This window comes from Chelonoidis abingdonii, chromosome 19, assembly GCF_003597395.2.
Source record: "Chelonoidis abingdonii isolate Lonesome George chromosome 19, CheloAbing_2.0, whole genome shotgun sequence".
NCBI classification, from domain to species: domain Eukaryota; kingdom Metazoa; phylum Chordata; order Testudines; family Testudinidae; genus Chelonoidis; species Chelonoidis abingdonii.
In genome coordinates this window covers 10,448,380-10,466,201 of record NC_133787.1, presented here as the reverse complement: position 1 = coordinate 10,466,201, position 17,822 = coordinate 10,448,380, and the positions used below count along the sequence as shown (strand labels likewise).

At 39.3% G+C, this 17,822-nt stretch overlaps 1 long non-coding RNA gene across 1 annotated transcript in view; it reads right to left on the bottom strand.

Annotated features, from left to right (window-relative positions):
* Positions 1–4,719: 4,719 nt before the first annotated feature.
* LOC142047947 (uncharacterized) overlaps positions 4,720–17,822 on the bottom strand; it is a 26,565-nt gene continuing 13,462 nt past the window's right edge. Inside the window, exon 3 of the long non-coding RNA XR_012657279.1 lies at positions 4,720–5,176. This is a non-coding gene — a long non-coding RNA (uncharacterized LOC142047947). The remainder of the gene's footprint in view (positions 5,177–17,822) is intronic.

Below are 17,822 nucleotides of genomic sequence, written 5' to 3'. Positions count from 1 at the left end.
CACTACACTTGCCTGCATTGTAACTTCTGTTCACTGTTTGCCATATTGTAATTCAAACCCATTTTAAACGCTCACTCATTTTGTAAAAGCTTCCTCCAACCTTCATTTTGCAAACCCTGCTGTTCTTATTAGTTAGTTTAGATGTGTGAATGAGGCACGTATGGATGATAAATCAACCTCCAGCCCAGCCTGTCCTGATGAGGTGACGAGTCAATGGTGAACAGAAGTTACATTAATAAAGTGAACAATTAAAAACAATTTTATTCATCAGTTCTACAACAGTGACAGGGAAGGATGATGAACTTGATACCCAGGTGGGAGCAGTATGGTGTTAGGGAGGCTGGTGAGGAGGGGATTACAGTGATCATGGCCTGGAAGTGACTTTTAGCGAAGATTATTTGGATGTGTGAATTGGTGAATTTTTTTATAAAGACAGCAATAGGATGCAGAACATTGGTATTTTTCCTAACAGCCTTCATCCTGCTAATAAACTCAGATCTGTTTGGTTTGTTTATCTGAGACAGTGACCTATTTTTCTGCTATAATAAATAAACACAAATATTGCTGACAATAAACACTAAAAACAGAGAATTGCCTTGTTTTAAGCTTCCACTAACAGAATATGAGGCTTAAGGCTTAATTGTATATATAAGGTGAAATTCCAGATAAATTAAATTAGGTGGACTTAACTGATATAGTTTGGATCTGAATTCTCACAAAATTAGATGCTATTTAGATTTGGAATTTTGCTTCAGGGTTTTCTCTGTTTGAGATGTTAAATTATCCATTTTAAAGAAGAGAATTGGCATTTAGAATTTTTTTTCTTAACTCATACCATACTCACTTGCAATGAGATGGAGACTAACCAACTAATATCAAGAAGAGACAACAAACACATAAACAACAGATGCTCCCCAAATGTTCTTGAGTACAGTACTTCTGCAAAAGTGACTTATGGCTAGGTTATGGTGCAGATACATTCTTGGTGCTCTTTATTTAAAAAATGAAGAACGAAAACAAAAAAGCACTTCTGCGGGACTGTGAAAACTAGGAAATATTCATTATTGTTCTTAATGCAAATTAATATTGAGGGATTTTCATGACTTCTTTCTTGGGGAGAAATAGCATAGGGACTGTGGGAATCAAGAGACTTGGCTTTTACTCTGGGTCTTCCACAGACTTGCTTTGACAACTTAGGTTAGTGGTTTTCAACCTGTGGTCCATGGCCCCCTAGGATTCTGCCGGCTATGTCTAAGGGGTCCACGAAAAGTGACTATGAAATAAAGTTTCATATCCTGGAAAAGGCATTCCGTTTTTCTGATTAATCAAAAGTATGTGAATACCCCCACCTACAGACCCAAACCCCAGAATTGTTGCCGTGACCATAGAAGCACACATTTTAGCGCCCTTTCACACACTGCATCAAATGCCATGCCGAACATGTGCAGCATTTCAGTCCAAGACTTCTATGGTAGGAGTCCATGGACCACAGATTCAATTTCCAAAAGGGTCCATGTCTCCATTCGCAATTTTTTAGGGCTCTTCAGATGAAAAAAAGTTGAAAACTACTGCCTTAGTTAAGTCCTTTAACCTCTTTGTAGTTTCATTTGTCCCCCCAGCCCCACAAAAATGGAAATACTGACCTGTATCTCAGCAGTGGTGCCATTAAAGTTTGTAAAATGCCAGTGAAATCCTTGGGATTATAGAAACTTAAAACGATTGCTACGGTCCACGTAAAAGGAGCTTTGGTAGCATCTAGCCTACAAAATATCTAGATTCCTTAGCCTTTGCAGCTATAGGCCTTGTTTACACTAGTAAAGTCAGACATGTAATATTCTACCAGAATGGTGCTACTTGTGGTAAGAATGTTGGAAAAGGTGTAGATGGACCTAGAGAGAGAAAGTGAGTGCTGCTCTTTCTGTCCTATGACTACAGAGGTGATACTGGGTTAATCTACCTTGAATGGTCCCTTACAATATGTGCTAACTAATGCTAAACAATCTGTTCCACCTTGCATTTTGCTGTGACACCAGGAGCTCTATATGGCTCGAAAGCTTGTCTCTCTCACCAACAGAAGTTGGTCAATAAAAGATATTAGTTCACCCATCTTTTCTCTCTAATATCCCATGGCTACCACTGTGACTTTGTCTACCCTGGAACCTGAATGACAAAAGTTTTGTGGTTCAGGCGTGTGAAAAAAATACCACCACTCTTGACCGACAAAAAAATTTGCCAGTGTGAACAGCACTTTGTTGGCAGGAGAGCTCTCCTGCTGACAAAGCTACCGCCGCTCGTCAGGGCTGAAAGTTTTTTGTTGGTGAGAGAGCTCTCTCCTGCCAACAAACAGCGGCTGCTCTGTGTGCCTTTTAGCGACATGGCTATAGCAGCACAGCTGTGTTGCTAAAAGGTGCATAGTGTAGCCATAGCCTGAATTGCCTAACCTGACTTGCAGAGCTAGTGTGTAATGCTGTTTTGTCATTGGAAAGAAATGATTTGAGAATGATGCTCATTGTTGCAATTGGCTCTGTGAGGTGCTAAGTAGCATAGAGCTTCTAATAAGAGTTGATAATATTTGACTCCAGTATCCTCTAGAGGGACAGACGAACTTCAGTGCTGTGAGGTCCTAGACATACCTTGGTGCGCTCTAGAATGTCATCAATTGTCCACTGGGCAACATTTCATTTTTTTAGTTTACTTTGTCTGCAAATTTCATGACTTTTGAGAGAACCTGGGTCTAGTTTTGTTTATTTTCTATTTCTTTAAATATAACAAGCATTTTGGGAGAAAGTGCTGTGCTGGTAGCTGCAGTTCCAATTATATGACTGTAGAATAGCTGCAATACTGATGTCTTATCCTTAAATTTTGATAAACATGGGAGCAGCCCACGATTATGATGGTGATCTCTATTTCTGAGGGTAAAGTATAATTCAACAAGGAAACAACATGTCGCTTGAGCCTTAGGTCTTTTGTTCTCTGTTAGTGATCCATTAGTAGGGATAGTGGGAGCGGATATAAATTTTAGTGAAATGTAATCTATGTAATTTAATATATTGGTTCTTCTGTCTTATCCTCCAGGTCCCTGTTGCTGCCTGAAGACTATAAATATGGTAAGAAAATTTAAATATAGCAATGCAATTCACTTTTGTAATTTTTTGTTTAGTGATAGCCTTGCATACTGAAGTCCTCTGTTTATTTATGGATCAGGTACAGCATGGTCAGTGGGAATACAAGCTTCACAGTGCTGGCCTGCCAACATGCCTCAACTGTGATTCAGAAAACTCACTGCTAGAGGAGTGAGGGTAGCCCATCCACCATGTCCACACAATCTGCTCTTAAGACTGTAGACAATTCTGGTGGTGGTGGAATGGAGTGTTTTTGTTTGTGGGGGTGAAGAGTTGCTAGATACTACAAAATCTGTCACAATTCCTTTCTCATCTAGGCTGCATTAGAACCAGTAACTTATAGGTGAAGGGTCTGTATTGAATCAACAATTCCTGAGCCATCCAGTGACCCCCCTCTTCCCCCCCCCCCATATTTTATGCATACTGTGTATACTATCAGTATTTACTAAGTTTTCAACTTCAAACTGAAGTTGCTGGCAACCCAGAGTACTGCCCAAAGAACAAATACATTTTGCTTGTAGTGATTCTCTTTAAACTTATTCTAAGAGTAAAAGCTTCATCTAAAATAAATCTTTTAGAGGGCAAATTTAATAGATCATTAAAATATAAAAACTTTCTTCCAAAGGTGCAGCTGCTATCTTTAAAGAAACATATGTCATTGGCTACCCATGTGATATTCTTAGAAGCAGAATTTCACCAGGAAAAGCCTTCCTTCTTTAGCTATGAAAAAATTGGGATTCATTCACTTTGTTTCATGGCATTAATAGCTATGGTAACAAATTGGCAATGAATGGCAACCTGATCCAGTTACTAGAGTAACAGGAGCCAACAAAAAGAGAAACATTTTTTTTATTCTTTATTGTGGTTCACTGATCACTGGCCATAGAAGGCTATGCATCGTTCACCAATAAAAATGTTGGTTCCTTTCCTTAGACTATGCATCTCTGTAGCTGTACCAGTGTCGCCCCCACCCCCTTTACACAGGTAAAGACACAAGTGTTAGAAGCAGGTGGGATTATGTGTATGGCAATTTTTTAATGACCTAGAGAGGTTTCTGTTAAACATCATCTAATTGCTAAATCTTCTACAATTTTTGCAGGAGAAAAGAGGGTGAAAAGGGTATGTATGTGTTGGTTAGGTCCAGCAACAATCCTTTAGGGCATGTCTATACAGAGAATGCGTGGCAGGCAGGGTTATAAATCTACAGTACACCAACAGGGTCCATATGGACAGCTAGTGCATTGCAGACAAGCATGCTGTAGATTTACTCCTCAGCCTGCCATCCACTAACTCTCCCTGTAGACAAGCCCTTAATCTCCTAGATTACTGGGAATTTCTTTAACCAAAGCACTGAGGCTCCATAGTGAAGTAAATATCAGCTTTGCTGAGCAAATTGGCACTACCAAATACCTACATTAAAGCTAGTCAATTTTTTTTGACCAAAAAAAGACCTTTTTTGGGAAATGAAAATGTTTCCAGAGTTTTTTTCTTTCAAAGTTTTTCAGCTTTTCAACATAAAATCAAAAATTTCGGTTTAAAACTTGAAAAGCTTTCTTTTTTTTAAAAAAAAAAGTATTTCAAAAGAAACAAGTTATGAGAGAAATACTTGCCATTTTCCAATCAACTCTTATCTACAGATAGTATTAACTATACTTCCAGAGCGCTCAGGGTCCCGTGTAAAACCTGGGATGAATACTTTGTTAGTGGACCCCACTTAGGCATGTCTTCCAAAGTCCTAGTCAGCAATCTGGAGCCTCCAAAGACTGGAGGAGATCTTCTTTAGATTACATGCTCTCCTTTTTCTTCTAGTCTTTGTCCCATTTATGGAGTGCATGTGCCTCATGGACTCGAAAGTGGAATCTTTTGACTGGCGGTATTATCCATCAGGGTCATGCCTGTGCCCTCCACTTCCTTGTGACTGCCCTGTCCCCCCATCCAAAGGCATGAAGTTCAGCCCTGGATGTGAGCTCCACATCAAAGCCCAGTACTGCCTCCAAGGTAGGGAAGATTTTGAGGTCTGTTCTAAAGGTGACACATGGCATTGATCCTCTTTCCTGAAACAGCAGAGATCAAAAAAGGTAAGTCATGGCCCTTCCAGAGTCCTGATGGCTCTGGACATGCTAGCAAACACTTTTCTTTGCCTCACTTTCCTCCAAATGGAGCCAAATCAACTCTGGCACAGAGACCTGAAAGGCAGATGGGGTGACTCTGCTTTGTATACCTGTGGGTGAGGGACACTCAACATGCAGGGCACAGGCATGACCCCAACAAACACTGTTGGTCAAAAGATTCTGAGGTTGCATGGTGAGGTGCATACATACCATAAGTGGGATCCACACAGACAAAACATTTCAAACCACAATTACAGTAACCTTCCTCAGCCATATGAAAGAATATCGAAGAAGCCAACCAAATTCTTCAACACCCATTTTCAATCCAGGCTTAAAGCAGAGACCAGTGAGGGAGAAAGTTGAATTTAAACAGCCAGCCAGCCATCTTATCTCATAGAGTTAAAACAAAACAGGGTCCTGTAAACAGAGTGAGTGGTGGGGTTTAATCACCTAAAACCTAATGCTGGATGCCAATACAAGTACAGTATTATATGAAGTAATAATTCAGCTCAACATTCATAAAAGTGGGGAATGAGCAGCAGTAGTTTAACAAGCTTTTTTTCTGAGCGTTACAGAGGCTATAAAAATCTGTCAGAATTTTCCCTCACAAACTCATTGTGTCATGATTCTGGTTTTGGACTGGCAAATATATACAGCACTTGGAAGTTCATAAAATTATTTGCAGCTTTAAAATTGTCTGCACATTTTAACTTTTAATTTCCTACTAAGTTTCCAGGACTCAGGAACAAGAAAATTGTTTGTTTGATTATGCAACAGATGATCTGCAACAGTACTTGGGGGAGATCCCATGGAGGCTCACCAGACTAGTGTTGTTATATAACACAGTCTTGAGTAGGTCACTTTCTTGAATGATAATTTCCTTGTTCCTGGTACGCCTGTCTAGATCTGAATGAGAAGTGAATATTCTCTTTGCTATGCAAAAAGAAACTAAGGGCCAAATCCTGTGGTCATGACATAGGCAGACTTCCAGGGAAATCAATAGGAGTTTTGCCTGTGAAAGATGTGATTTGATAGTTTACAAATACATCACATAGTTTTCACCTTTAAGTAGAACCCTCTCCACCATTCTTGAACCCTGTGTCAGAAGCACATTTGTGCATCTGTAGCGTGCAGAAATACAGATCTGCAAACAAGGAGTCAAACGTATGTTTGCAAGCAAGTGGCTGAATTATGCCCTTGGTTATGTAGCTGCAACCCCTATTGACTTCCATTTGGTAGATTTTGGCCCATTATATAAAGGAGAAATATGGGTGCTATGTTTAATTTACACTTTTTGGTTTTCCAGAGGTCCTCTTTCACTTCTAGAATAGTAGCAGATGCATCTAGTGGTCAAACAGTTTTGACTGCAGATACGTCTTCTTTCTATTAATTAATTAGTCTTTGACTACTAGCGGTAAATATGCCTGATGGGGTGAGATCTAAGTTACTACAGAGAATTCTTTCCCGGGTGTCTGGCTGGTGAGTCTTGCCCACAAGATTTAGCTGATTGTCATATTTGGGGTTGGGAAGGAAATTTCCTCCAGGGCAGATTGGCAGAAGCCCTTGGTGTTTTTTGCCCTCTTCTGCAGCGTGGGGCATGGGTCACTTGCTGGAAGATTCTCTGCAGCTTGAGGTCTTCAAACCATGATTTGAGGACTTCAATGGCTCAGACACAGGTTTGATACAGGAGTGGGTGGGTGAGATTCTGTGGCCTGCATTGTGCAGGAGGTCAGACTAGATGATCATAATGGTCCCTTCTGACCCTAAAGTCTATGATTCTGTGATATTAAAGATAGTCATTATGGTTGGCCAAGGGAAGTGTAAATGATATCTTCTTGTCCCAACAATATCTTGTCTGCCATAGAAGAGATTTGCTTGGTGGAGGTCAGGTGGGTATTACTTTATTAGTGCTGCCTTTCACAGGGCTTCGCCAGGGGTGGGGAAACTTTTTAAAACTTCCCAGAAATTTACAGGAATCAACAGACTCCCTGGCTGCCTTCACCCTGCCAGTTCCTTACTGGATATTCATCCCAAAGTGTAGTTGTGGACACTTTGCACTGCTCCAAGCTGCTTCTCCTTCAGAGGTCCTACACCCCTGGAACTCTGCCAGGATTTGTACTGCTGAAAAGCAGGAGTTAATCTGGCCCTACATATTTGATAGCTCTATACATCTTTTTATTTTAATTCATTTGTGAAGCATTTTAACAAATAAATTATTTATTTCAGTACACATGGCCACATATGTTCTCTACAATGTATTTTTCATTGAAATAAAATATAATTATAAAGCATTTAGCAATGTGCTAACATTTTTCTAAAGCTCCTAAATGACTTAAGAGCCTAAATTCTATTTTCAGAAGTGACTTAGAAGCATAAATCCCATTGACTTTCAGTGAGACTTAGGCTCCAAAGTGTCTAAGCCACTTTTGAAAATGGAATTTAGACTCCTAAGACATTTAGACACTTTGGAAAAATTTACCGTGTGTGTACACCTAAGGCCCCAGTCCTGCAATAAATTATGTGTACACAAACCCCATCATTTTAGGGCCTGTGGTCATCACTGTTGTCTGTGTGAGGTGGTAGGTTTAATTGAGAGGGGTCATTATGGACTTAGTAAATTTTTACAAATGAAACTTTAAAATTGTCTTTGCCCTTAATTGAGAGAGGACAATTTTCTTTACTTGTAAAATATGCAAATATCAGATGTTTTCCTCCTGTTTTTTCCTCCTAGTACTAGCCCCATGAGAAAAAAATTACAAAATCAGCCACTCAACTGTTATCTCAAAGGTACTGTATTTTTTAACAATTTCCTTTTTACTTAAGTAAATCTGACAACTCTTACTGAGCATTCTGTACTGTACAGAACACTAGTTTCCACTATATTTTGTGCTTTATTTTCCATTGTCTGTTTCAGCAGTAAAGGATAGGCAAACAAGTTTGGATAGAATAACACTCTCACCCCAAACTTCCATCCGTTTTTAGAACTGATCTTTTGCCAGCTTCTGAAAGCAAAACACCATGCAAGAAGCTGGCTGCTCTCATAGTATTCCAGATGGGATCAAAAACAGAAGTGCTAGTAATCTCACAAACAAGCCTGTTTCTCATGAGACTTACAACGCCGTCTTTCTGATACACACCGTTCAGATAATTTCAGATGAGCATCCAAACTTATAGTGTTTATCTGAACTAAACCCACATTTTTAATCTTTTGTAATTCACTCATCTTTAGTCCTATATCTGACCATATATATCAGCTACATTCATCTAGACAATGTGACTTCCAGCAACAGTCATACGCTGAGCACAGGCTGTTTGCTTTCAAAGTTAGACTAGTATGGTTTGACGTTACCTCCATTTACTTTGAGGCGGATGAACTGTGGACACAGTTCTTAAGGGTTTTCTCAGAGGGAATAAAATCTCTATTCAACAAATGTCAGCTAAGTACTACTATGTTTTTCCAGTCAATTTACCATTACATATCACTTATTTCTGACAATGATCCTTTGAAGTGATTATCTTTTTTTCTCTTTACATATACAAAGTGACATGCTAAAAGTAAGTAACTTAATCTTAATATTCACTTTAACACAATAAAATCACATAAACAATAATTCAGTAGTCTCCTTCCTTTGTCACTTGCAATAAACCTCATTGTTTGCTTTTCAGAGTTATTCTCCCTCTCAGTTTCACTCTCGATTAGCTCCCTTGAGATTTTTCTTTTAAAGGTCTCTCTGCAGCAACAAAATCACAGCATTTACATTTGGTAAACATCTCTCAGCATATCACATTTGAATACCCTTGAGATGCCTGAGGCACTTATCTGTCCATCTGTAAACTTGTGCAAGATTACCCTTACTAGAACTTGCAAAGGGCATTGATACTACTGCAGTAGTTTTTCTGTTAAGCTATTCTCCCTTTCACGAATATGTATTATTAATTCTGATTTTTCACAATGCACAAGTGGAAGCAAACTTGACTTTCATTTCCCAGTACATTCTGCACTGGTGTTGGTCCATTAACCTCAGTGGACTGATTTATGCTGGCGTAAGTGAGAAGCGTTTTGCTATCAGAGTGTGAAGTTGTAATTTATCCTATCACTTATATTCATGTGTTGATTCAGTTTTGTAAAAATGACTGGAGTAAGATTTAAATACTTAATGTATCTGAATGTGATCTGTTATTGTCTGACCTACTTCTACATTGATCAAAAGGATTCCCCTTCTGTTGACCTGTTTTTTTGTTGTTTTTGTTTTGAATTGCTGATATAACAATGTCCCTGGCTCATTAACTGGCTTGTTATCCAACACAGTAAAGATAGACATTTAAAATAACAACAACAAAGATTCTGCAAATAGTGTCAGTTCCAGCTTTGTTCTGTAGATTGGAGGATGTCCTGGCACTCAGGGGATTTGAACTGGTTCCAGTGATCTATGTGCTGTGTCTGGCTTGTGCTGAGTTTCCCTGCAAGGTTTGTAGGTCAGGACATTGTGATTGTGGAGTTTCTTTCTCGTAGTAAATCCCCACAGATTGTTCTTTGATTTAACTTGTAGTTACTCATCTTCAAAAGTTTCTAACCTTGCTGCCACCTTTGAGCAAAGAAGGCAATCAAAAAATTCCTGTTTGACTGGCACATCCATTCATCTCTCTTGACCTCTTAAATGGACGTGAAGCCATGAGATATGTCAGTTGATATAGTGTTCACTCTGTAGGCTACTTCTGAACCCCTTTATGCCATCTGTAGCTGCACCAGGACAAGCACAGACAAAGAAAACTGATTTGCACTAATTGAGTTTATCCAATCTTTGCTGCTATACTATTGTAATTCATAGCTTTCCTTTTTTTTATGCTTGGCGTTCACATCAGTGGCTGGCATCTGAGCAAAATCCTAATGTAGACAAGGCTTTAATTGGGGTGATATAATAAGCTAATAGATTTTTTCTGATCTGGAAGAAATCTAACTGGGGAAGCAGAAGAAGAGCCTTGGGAAGCAGGAAAATCCTGGGCAGTCACTGTTCATCATCCTGTCTGTCAAAGTGATTGAGGAGGAGCCTACTGTCTGTGCATTGCAGTCAAAGCCATTGTAAGTTACAGAAATCTCTAGAACAAACATGTTCTCTTCTTGAGAGACTTCTTCTGTGGTGCAGCGCTAAGAGGTTCATTTGTTTGGCTAAGGGTTGATTAAAGAGCAAGGACTTCTGGGTGTTTGTCCACCCAAAACTTCAGAATTTTTTGAATCTTGCTCATAGCTAACTTAGCTCTGGAATGGAGTGCCAAGCATTAACTCTGGAAGCAAGTATCAATGGATGCAATTGCTCAAAAATTACGTTTTTTTTAAAATTACGAATAGACCTATGAGAGGAAGGCTCATAAATACCCATACCGTCTTCTCTGGTCATTTGCTGTTCCTCCATGCTTTATTAGTGTTTATGAAGTGCTCTGAGGTATAAAAGTGTGAATTCTTGATATTTTGGTCTACTTATTACACTTCCTATTCAAGCTGTACCGAAAGCATTCACCAAATTGTATATTTTCATGTAAAATGCTCACTACAGTTTCTCCCTAAATACTTTGTGCCTGACTTACAGTTAGATATGTACCATTTCTTGAATACATTTGTGCATGCCTAACTTAAGTCCAGAAAAACCTGATGGAGAGCTGAAGACTGGAGGTCTGTTTGATCCACAGAATAGTTACAACCCTACTAATGAGCTTTAACCAACCGTGAGCTGATAAAATGTGTAGGTTAAAGGATCGTTGCTTCTATACTCATGGTCTATCTTTCGCTTCTGCTGAAAATGCCAGTTGTGGGCATTCTTGTGTTATAGACCCCTTTGTCCATGAAACTTTATTGAGAACACAAACTTGTTTCCTTAGGGTACTAAACAGCCGTGACATGAGCTACCAGCTACACTGGAATTGAATTAACTTTGAGATTAAACGGCTCCATATTTCATTAGCAGACCCCTCAGTTGCTCTAACTCCTGCTTTAAGTTTTAAGCTATGTATAGAATTTTAGGGCCATGCTATTAATAGTCATTTCCATTATACATTGTATGCACTGGGAAACGCAGACACATAGTAGGAGCTTTTCAAGCTAGCACTGGTAAAGATGTGTGTTCCCACTTAGTCAGCATAGCTGTAGAAAACACCAGTCCATTTTTTATGAAGTACAGCAAAAGGCATGTGCTGTGTGTGTAGGGGATTAAACAGGCACTTGAGCAGAAGGATAAATGACAGCAGAGGCTGTTCAGGATTTGGCAGATCAAGGGCCAGTGTTAGTGATTGTTTTTCTGCACATAAGTTACGCATAGGAAAGTGTATGCAAGAAATGGTGCATGCCTGCATTGGTAAATCAGGTTCCAAGTACAGAGAGAGACACTGTTCTCTTAACTCTTCAACACACGCCCTCTGTTTTGAATGAACAACTTAACCTGCATGAGATGAAAAGTTATTAGCATCTGTTCCTTTTCATTTCTTTTATATCTGTGGTTCTCTTAGCAATGATACACGCTACATCAGGCTAATATTTTATCAGTGCATTTATGGAAGAGATTTTACACAGCTTTTCAAATGAGTGTATGAAATAGGTACAATTCCTTAATCTCATTTCAACAAATGTAAACTCTTCTGCTGCTGCACTACCTCTTTGACCTCTACACTGTACACCTTTCAGTGTTGTCTTTGCATTCTAGCAATGTCTGCCAATTTCAGGCTGGAACTGACATTTTGCCATCCAAATTGTCCCCTTCTGTGTCTCAGGTCTGAAAAAATTAGACCAGTAAATCTGGATTTGTCACAGAGAAAGACGTTTCTCTTACCTCTCCCAGTCATTACACTCTTGTCTGTTTGCTGAGAACCACTCCTTGGTGATAATAAACGAGAGAATGGAATAGGGGCGATGGATGGGGATGGTGAGTGGAAAGGGGAAGGAGATCACTAAAATGTGTGGAAACATTCTGCTCTTTTAAATCAGACAGTTGAGAGCATTTGTTGCTTTAACTTAATATTTGTGGGCCAATACATTTCCCACCTCCAAAATAAACACTAAAAATCCTTCATTTATTTCCAGGCAAAAATGACTTTAAAATGCAGTTAAGGTTGAGAGTATGTATCAGTAATCTAAGTGGTTAAAATTTTACAAGCATTATAAACCTAGCAAATTCAGAGTTAAGGTTAAACTTTAAAAGAAATTCAAACATTTTAAGGTACGGAAATGCACAGAGTACCCAAGCAACCTTAACTCTGCCTTGTGGTGACATCATGCACTACCACCCACAGATTATTTATGTTTAAAGTGATTTATTTTAATAATGTTTGTAGTCTCAGATTAAACTGAATTTTAAAAATTCATTAGATTTTTTTTCCCCTATCATGGTGTCACTACAAGGCAGAGTTAATGCTGTTTGGGTGCCCTAACTCTGCAATTCCATGCTTTGGATTTTTAACAACACTGATTGCCTTGTTTATAATTACTTTGAGAATTTTTTTTACCCTAAATCACTTTAATTTTACCTTAAACTCTCTTTACTTCCACTTTAACATAGTTTAAAAATTTTCCTTGCTGTTATTTCAGAACATAATTAACAGTAAACACACATTTCTAATGCACTAAAGATATGTAATATTATTTCTTTTATTTTAACTTCTAATCTGATTCACTGATACACACTATTGCATGCCATTGTGGAAGAGCAAAAAGCAGCCTGAGTCTACTAGACAGTAAACTGGGTTTATAGCCACTGTGCATCAGTGCACAAAGCAGCTAGAGCGGGGGTTGGCAACCTATGGCACAGGTGCCGAAGGCGGCACATGAACTGATTTTCAGTGGCACTCAAGCTACCTGGGTCTTGGCCACCGGTCTGGGGGGCTCTGCATTTTAAATTTAATTTTAAATAAAGCTTCAACATTTTTAAACCTTATTTACTTTACATACAACAATAGTTTAGTTATATGTTATAGATTTCTAGAAAGAGACCTTCTAAAAAAGGTTAAAATGTATTAGTGGAACATGAAACCTTAAGTTAGAGTGAATAAATGAAGACTCGGCACACCACTGCAGAAAGGTTGCCAACCCTTGAGCCAAAGCATATACCTGGGTTTCCTCCCTGTATCTACATTCCCTTGTACATGCACACCCTCCGTTTTCTCCTGATCTACACATTCCTCTGCCCCCTTCTTGCCTGCTTTGATGAGTAGATATGGTGCAACAGGTAGTTGTTAAAATTAAATATTTAGGTTTAATTATTTTTAGATATTTTTCATAACTAAAATTTTGTCAGCAGAGTTTGGCCCACAAAAGTCTCAGAAATTCTCAAAGAATTGCCCACTTTCAAAATGACTATTGTTTCCTATTATCCTGAATAGGGCTGAGACCACAGCCTGACTTCTTTTAACATGCCTACTTTCAAAATGTCCACCCCCTGATTGTTCCGAGGAAGAGTAAACACAAACCATCTTCAGATAAAATGGTCGCCTCTATGCTGTCAGAGGCAAACTGAAGCAGTGATGAGAATACGGGTAGCTTTCTTGACTAAGGTTAGCCTGTGGCCTCAGCTGCAGTGAGAACACTGGGACAAAGGTGGCCATTTTGAGAAGAGGATCTAACAAAGGGTGGTCTCTGCTGTCAGTCTTATGGATAACAATATGAAATGACAGCTATTTTGGAAGAGAGGGGTTTTTTGTGTCATTCTGTCCACCACCATTCTGCTGGTGAAGAAACAGCTTTAATTTATGCAGGATAATGGCAAAAAAAGATTGAATCTATCCTCTCAAAAACAAAAAGACTTTAAATATGGCCTATACACAAGATATTAGTGAGTTTTAACTCTATGCAATGGTGTAGCAATGTTGGTCCCAAGATATTAGAGAGACAAGGTGGATGAGATAATATCTTTTATTGGACCAACTTCTGTTGGTGAGAGAGACCAGCTTTCAAGTCACACACAGCTCTTCAAATCTGGGGAAAAAAGCTTGTCTCTTTTTTAACTGTATGGTGAGTTTGAAGAGCCTGTATTATTCTGTTGCCGATACTCAAGAGAAGGTCCAGACCCGACACCATATGTATTTAAAAAAACAAACAAACATTGACAATCAGTTTGTTAATGGAGTTAAAATTAACAGATTTACCCATAAATTCTCAGACTTCATTCTGCACCTCAAGTGTAAGTGTTGTATGTGTGGTGAGGATTACAGTGTGTTAATATACGTAAGAGGTTTAGTCTGTGCTTCAGATATGAATCTCTGCTCAACCCTAACTATGGAGCTGCAACCATCAATACCTCCACAACAATCATAGAAATCAAATTTAATTCAGTATATTCTGTTTGGGGGGTGGGGTGGAAGAAGAATAGTTGGGCAGTAATAAAGAGTGTGTCAGACTTGGGAGAATGCATATGTGGCAAATGAAAATTGACCTGAAACTCCAATTCGGAACCTTCTCTGAAGCTTTGAAAAAGGCTCTTGTCTACCTGTTTGGTTTTTTTTCCTTTTAATTTTCATACCCTTCTGCTCTTCTTTCTTCTGGTCTGGATTGGAAGTGAAAGTTCTGAATATCTGGAGAGAAGAAACTGTTCTTAAGAAAATTACAGCAAGTTCTGAAGGCCCAAGGGCAACACAAGACTCTAGGGAAACCTCCAAACTTTTAGTTCTTTTTACCAGCCATGCGTTTTGACGTTTGCCCATCACTAACAGGAAGCTGATGGATAAATACGTTACTATTTCAGTGGGAAACAGTTATGTAGTTACAATTCTTGGCTATTTCCTAGCAGAAGCACCTTCTCTTTATATAAAAGAGAATATGCTATCATATTCTACAGTAGGGATCTGTAACACCATTGTAAGTCGTAATGTTTTGGGATTATGCTGTAAAATGCTGAAGTATTTTCAAAAGCATAAGCATGCTGTCTCTTAATATAGATATAACTTATTTATTTGCACAGGCAGTTTCCCAGTTGGTGCCTCTGGTTTTTTAAATGGCTTTTCCCTTTAATCTATTTCTTGAACAACTGTGTAAACCCGGAGGATTAGAGTCTGCAGGAGAGCAACATGAAGGGCAGCTGTTGCTCTCCAACATTTTTTTACTGAGCAAAAGCATGTCAAAGCCTTCAGAGTAGCTTAATGCTACTGCATGCTGAAAAAGTCATATATTGCAGTGCTCATGGATACATACAGTACTACTGGCTGCTTCCCACTGACTCTTTGGTCAACAGAAACCACTTCACTGATTGAATGCTCATATCATTTAATTGAGCAAGACTTGAGATATTTTTAATTTAAATGGGAATTTCAATAAACTGATTCACTAGTTCTTCACCTCCTCTTGTCTGTGTTATCACCGGTCAAATGGGAAACCTTTGTGGAAGCCCCTTCTTTAAAATATCAGCATCATCACATCTTTGCATGGCCGACAGATGCTTTCTCTTTTCTCAAGTTACTTCCTCAGCATACTTTCCTTGATCAAAACCATCTTTAATCCTTAGCATGTTACAGAATGATATGGCCTAGATCTATAATGCACTTCTTTTAAAAACAAGTTTCCCTTTTTCTTCTTAGCTTGCCTTTCACATTGGTACTCTGTCTCATTGCTGTCTTTCTCCAGAACAGAGCTTAGAGAACCTGGAGAAAGATGTGGCATCCTAGTTCTCATTGCTTTATTTCCCCCTTGTGCTATATGTATACAACAGTGTGCACTCTCCATACCATTTTGCTCCTCTGCCATACCATTTTTTCCTTTTCTAAAATGTTTATCATTGATCTTCTAACTTTACCCTAAAAATCATCAGTTCTACTGCTTTCCTATTCTTGTTTAATCATAGGACAAAGTTAAATCTCAAAGATAATCCGTAATTACGAGCTGGAAAAATTATTCCTCTTTTTTAATAATGTTTTGTTTGGCTTTTACTTTCTAAAAATAGAAGGGAGAGAGATGATTAGGCAAAAAGAGTCTTCAGGCCTATGCTTTTTTGCTGTAGTTACATGAATTCCCTTTTTGGATATCTTGCTTCCTGCTCCCTTCCTCCCCTTTTCTAGAAAGTCAAATAATATTTGCCTTTTAATCCTCTATCTGTTCCAAGGTTTTTTCCCTTATGCTGTAGTGTATCTATTGAGAACTATCTTTATCAGCTCATTATATCTCTCTTAATGCATGCCTGAACCTGACATTTTGTGTTGCCAAGGTAGTTCTGAGCTGGTTATTGTATTTATTTGCTCTGAGCTTGGTGGCTGGGGGAAATCAAAGCTTGTTTTTATGTAGATTATTTCACATTTACTTCGCTTTATAATCCTGGCTAAGATTCTCTCCTCCTTTTGGCATTTCACCTTGTTTTAGGACATATGGGGCGATTTATGGAACTTTTCATCTCCACAACATTGGTTGAATTCAGCCCAAATCGGTAGTGTGTAGACTTTATTAGCATCTAATATTTGGTGACATCAGTATTGGTCTTAACTGGTTGGTGTCAATATTGCAACTGTCATTAGGTGGTACCTTTCCTGGTAATATGAATCCTTAGTGCCATCATTTGAAGTCGTGAGGAATAAACTACCCTCTTTCTTGAGGTCACCATTTAGGGCAGTGTGAGGAAGCTTGCACCGATGTTGCCTAACCCATGCTCTGATGCTAAGGCCTTTGGTCACATGAACTGTCAGTCCAGCACCTTTCACAATCACTGTATTTTTTATTTTAAAGGATACGTGAGGGTGAGCAAGGTGCTGCTTGCTAGGATCAGTTCAGCAGGTGAGCAGTGCTGGGTGAGAGAGGGCAAGCCTTGGCTAGGGGTGGTACTAGCCAGACAGCTCCAGTGTGTGGCTCCCTGGGTGTGCCCTGCCCATGGCAGGCTGATTCTCCACAATGGGTATGGGGATGCGTTCCCGCTCCCTCCCCCACCCCTCATGGCCGGCTCTAGGATCCCCTTCCATCTCCAGGCCCCCCTGGTCCTATGTTCCCCAGGGCCTTCCCCATAGGCTACCTTTCCCTATCCTCATAGTTCCCCGTGCTCTCCCCCCATCTCCAGGGTCCCCTACAGTTGCTCCCTTCTGCCCCCCAGGCCTGGCTACTCCCCCCCACAATGGCTCCTCTCTTCACCCCCTTTCTTGCTATGGCCACCTCACTGTCATATCCCCCTGGGCTTTTATCATCTTCACAAATCCTTACAGCTGCTATACTGTCCCCTTCTCCTTAATCTGTCATAGGATAAGAGGGAACGTCCTCTCTTGGATTGGTAACTGGTTAAAAGATAGGAAACAAAGGGTAGGAATAAATGGTCAGTTTTCAGAATGGAGAGTGGTAAATGGTATCCCCTAGGGGTCTGTACGGGGGCCAGTCCTATTCAACATATTCACAAATTATCTAGAAAAAGGGGTAAACAGTGAGGTGGCAAAATTTGCAGATGATACAAAACTACTTGAGATAGACTCATAGGTCAGAAGGGACCAACATGATCAAAATCCAAAGCAGACTGTGAAGAGCTACAAAATGATCTCTCAAAACTGGGTGACTAGGCAGCAAAATGGCAGACGAAATTCACTGTTGATAAATGGAGAGTAATGCACATTGGAAAACAAAATCCCAACTATACATATTAAACGATGG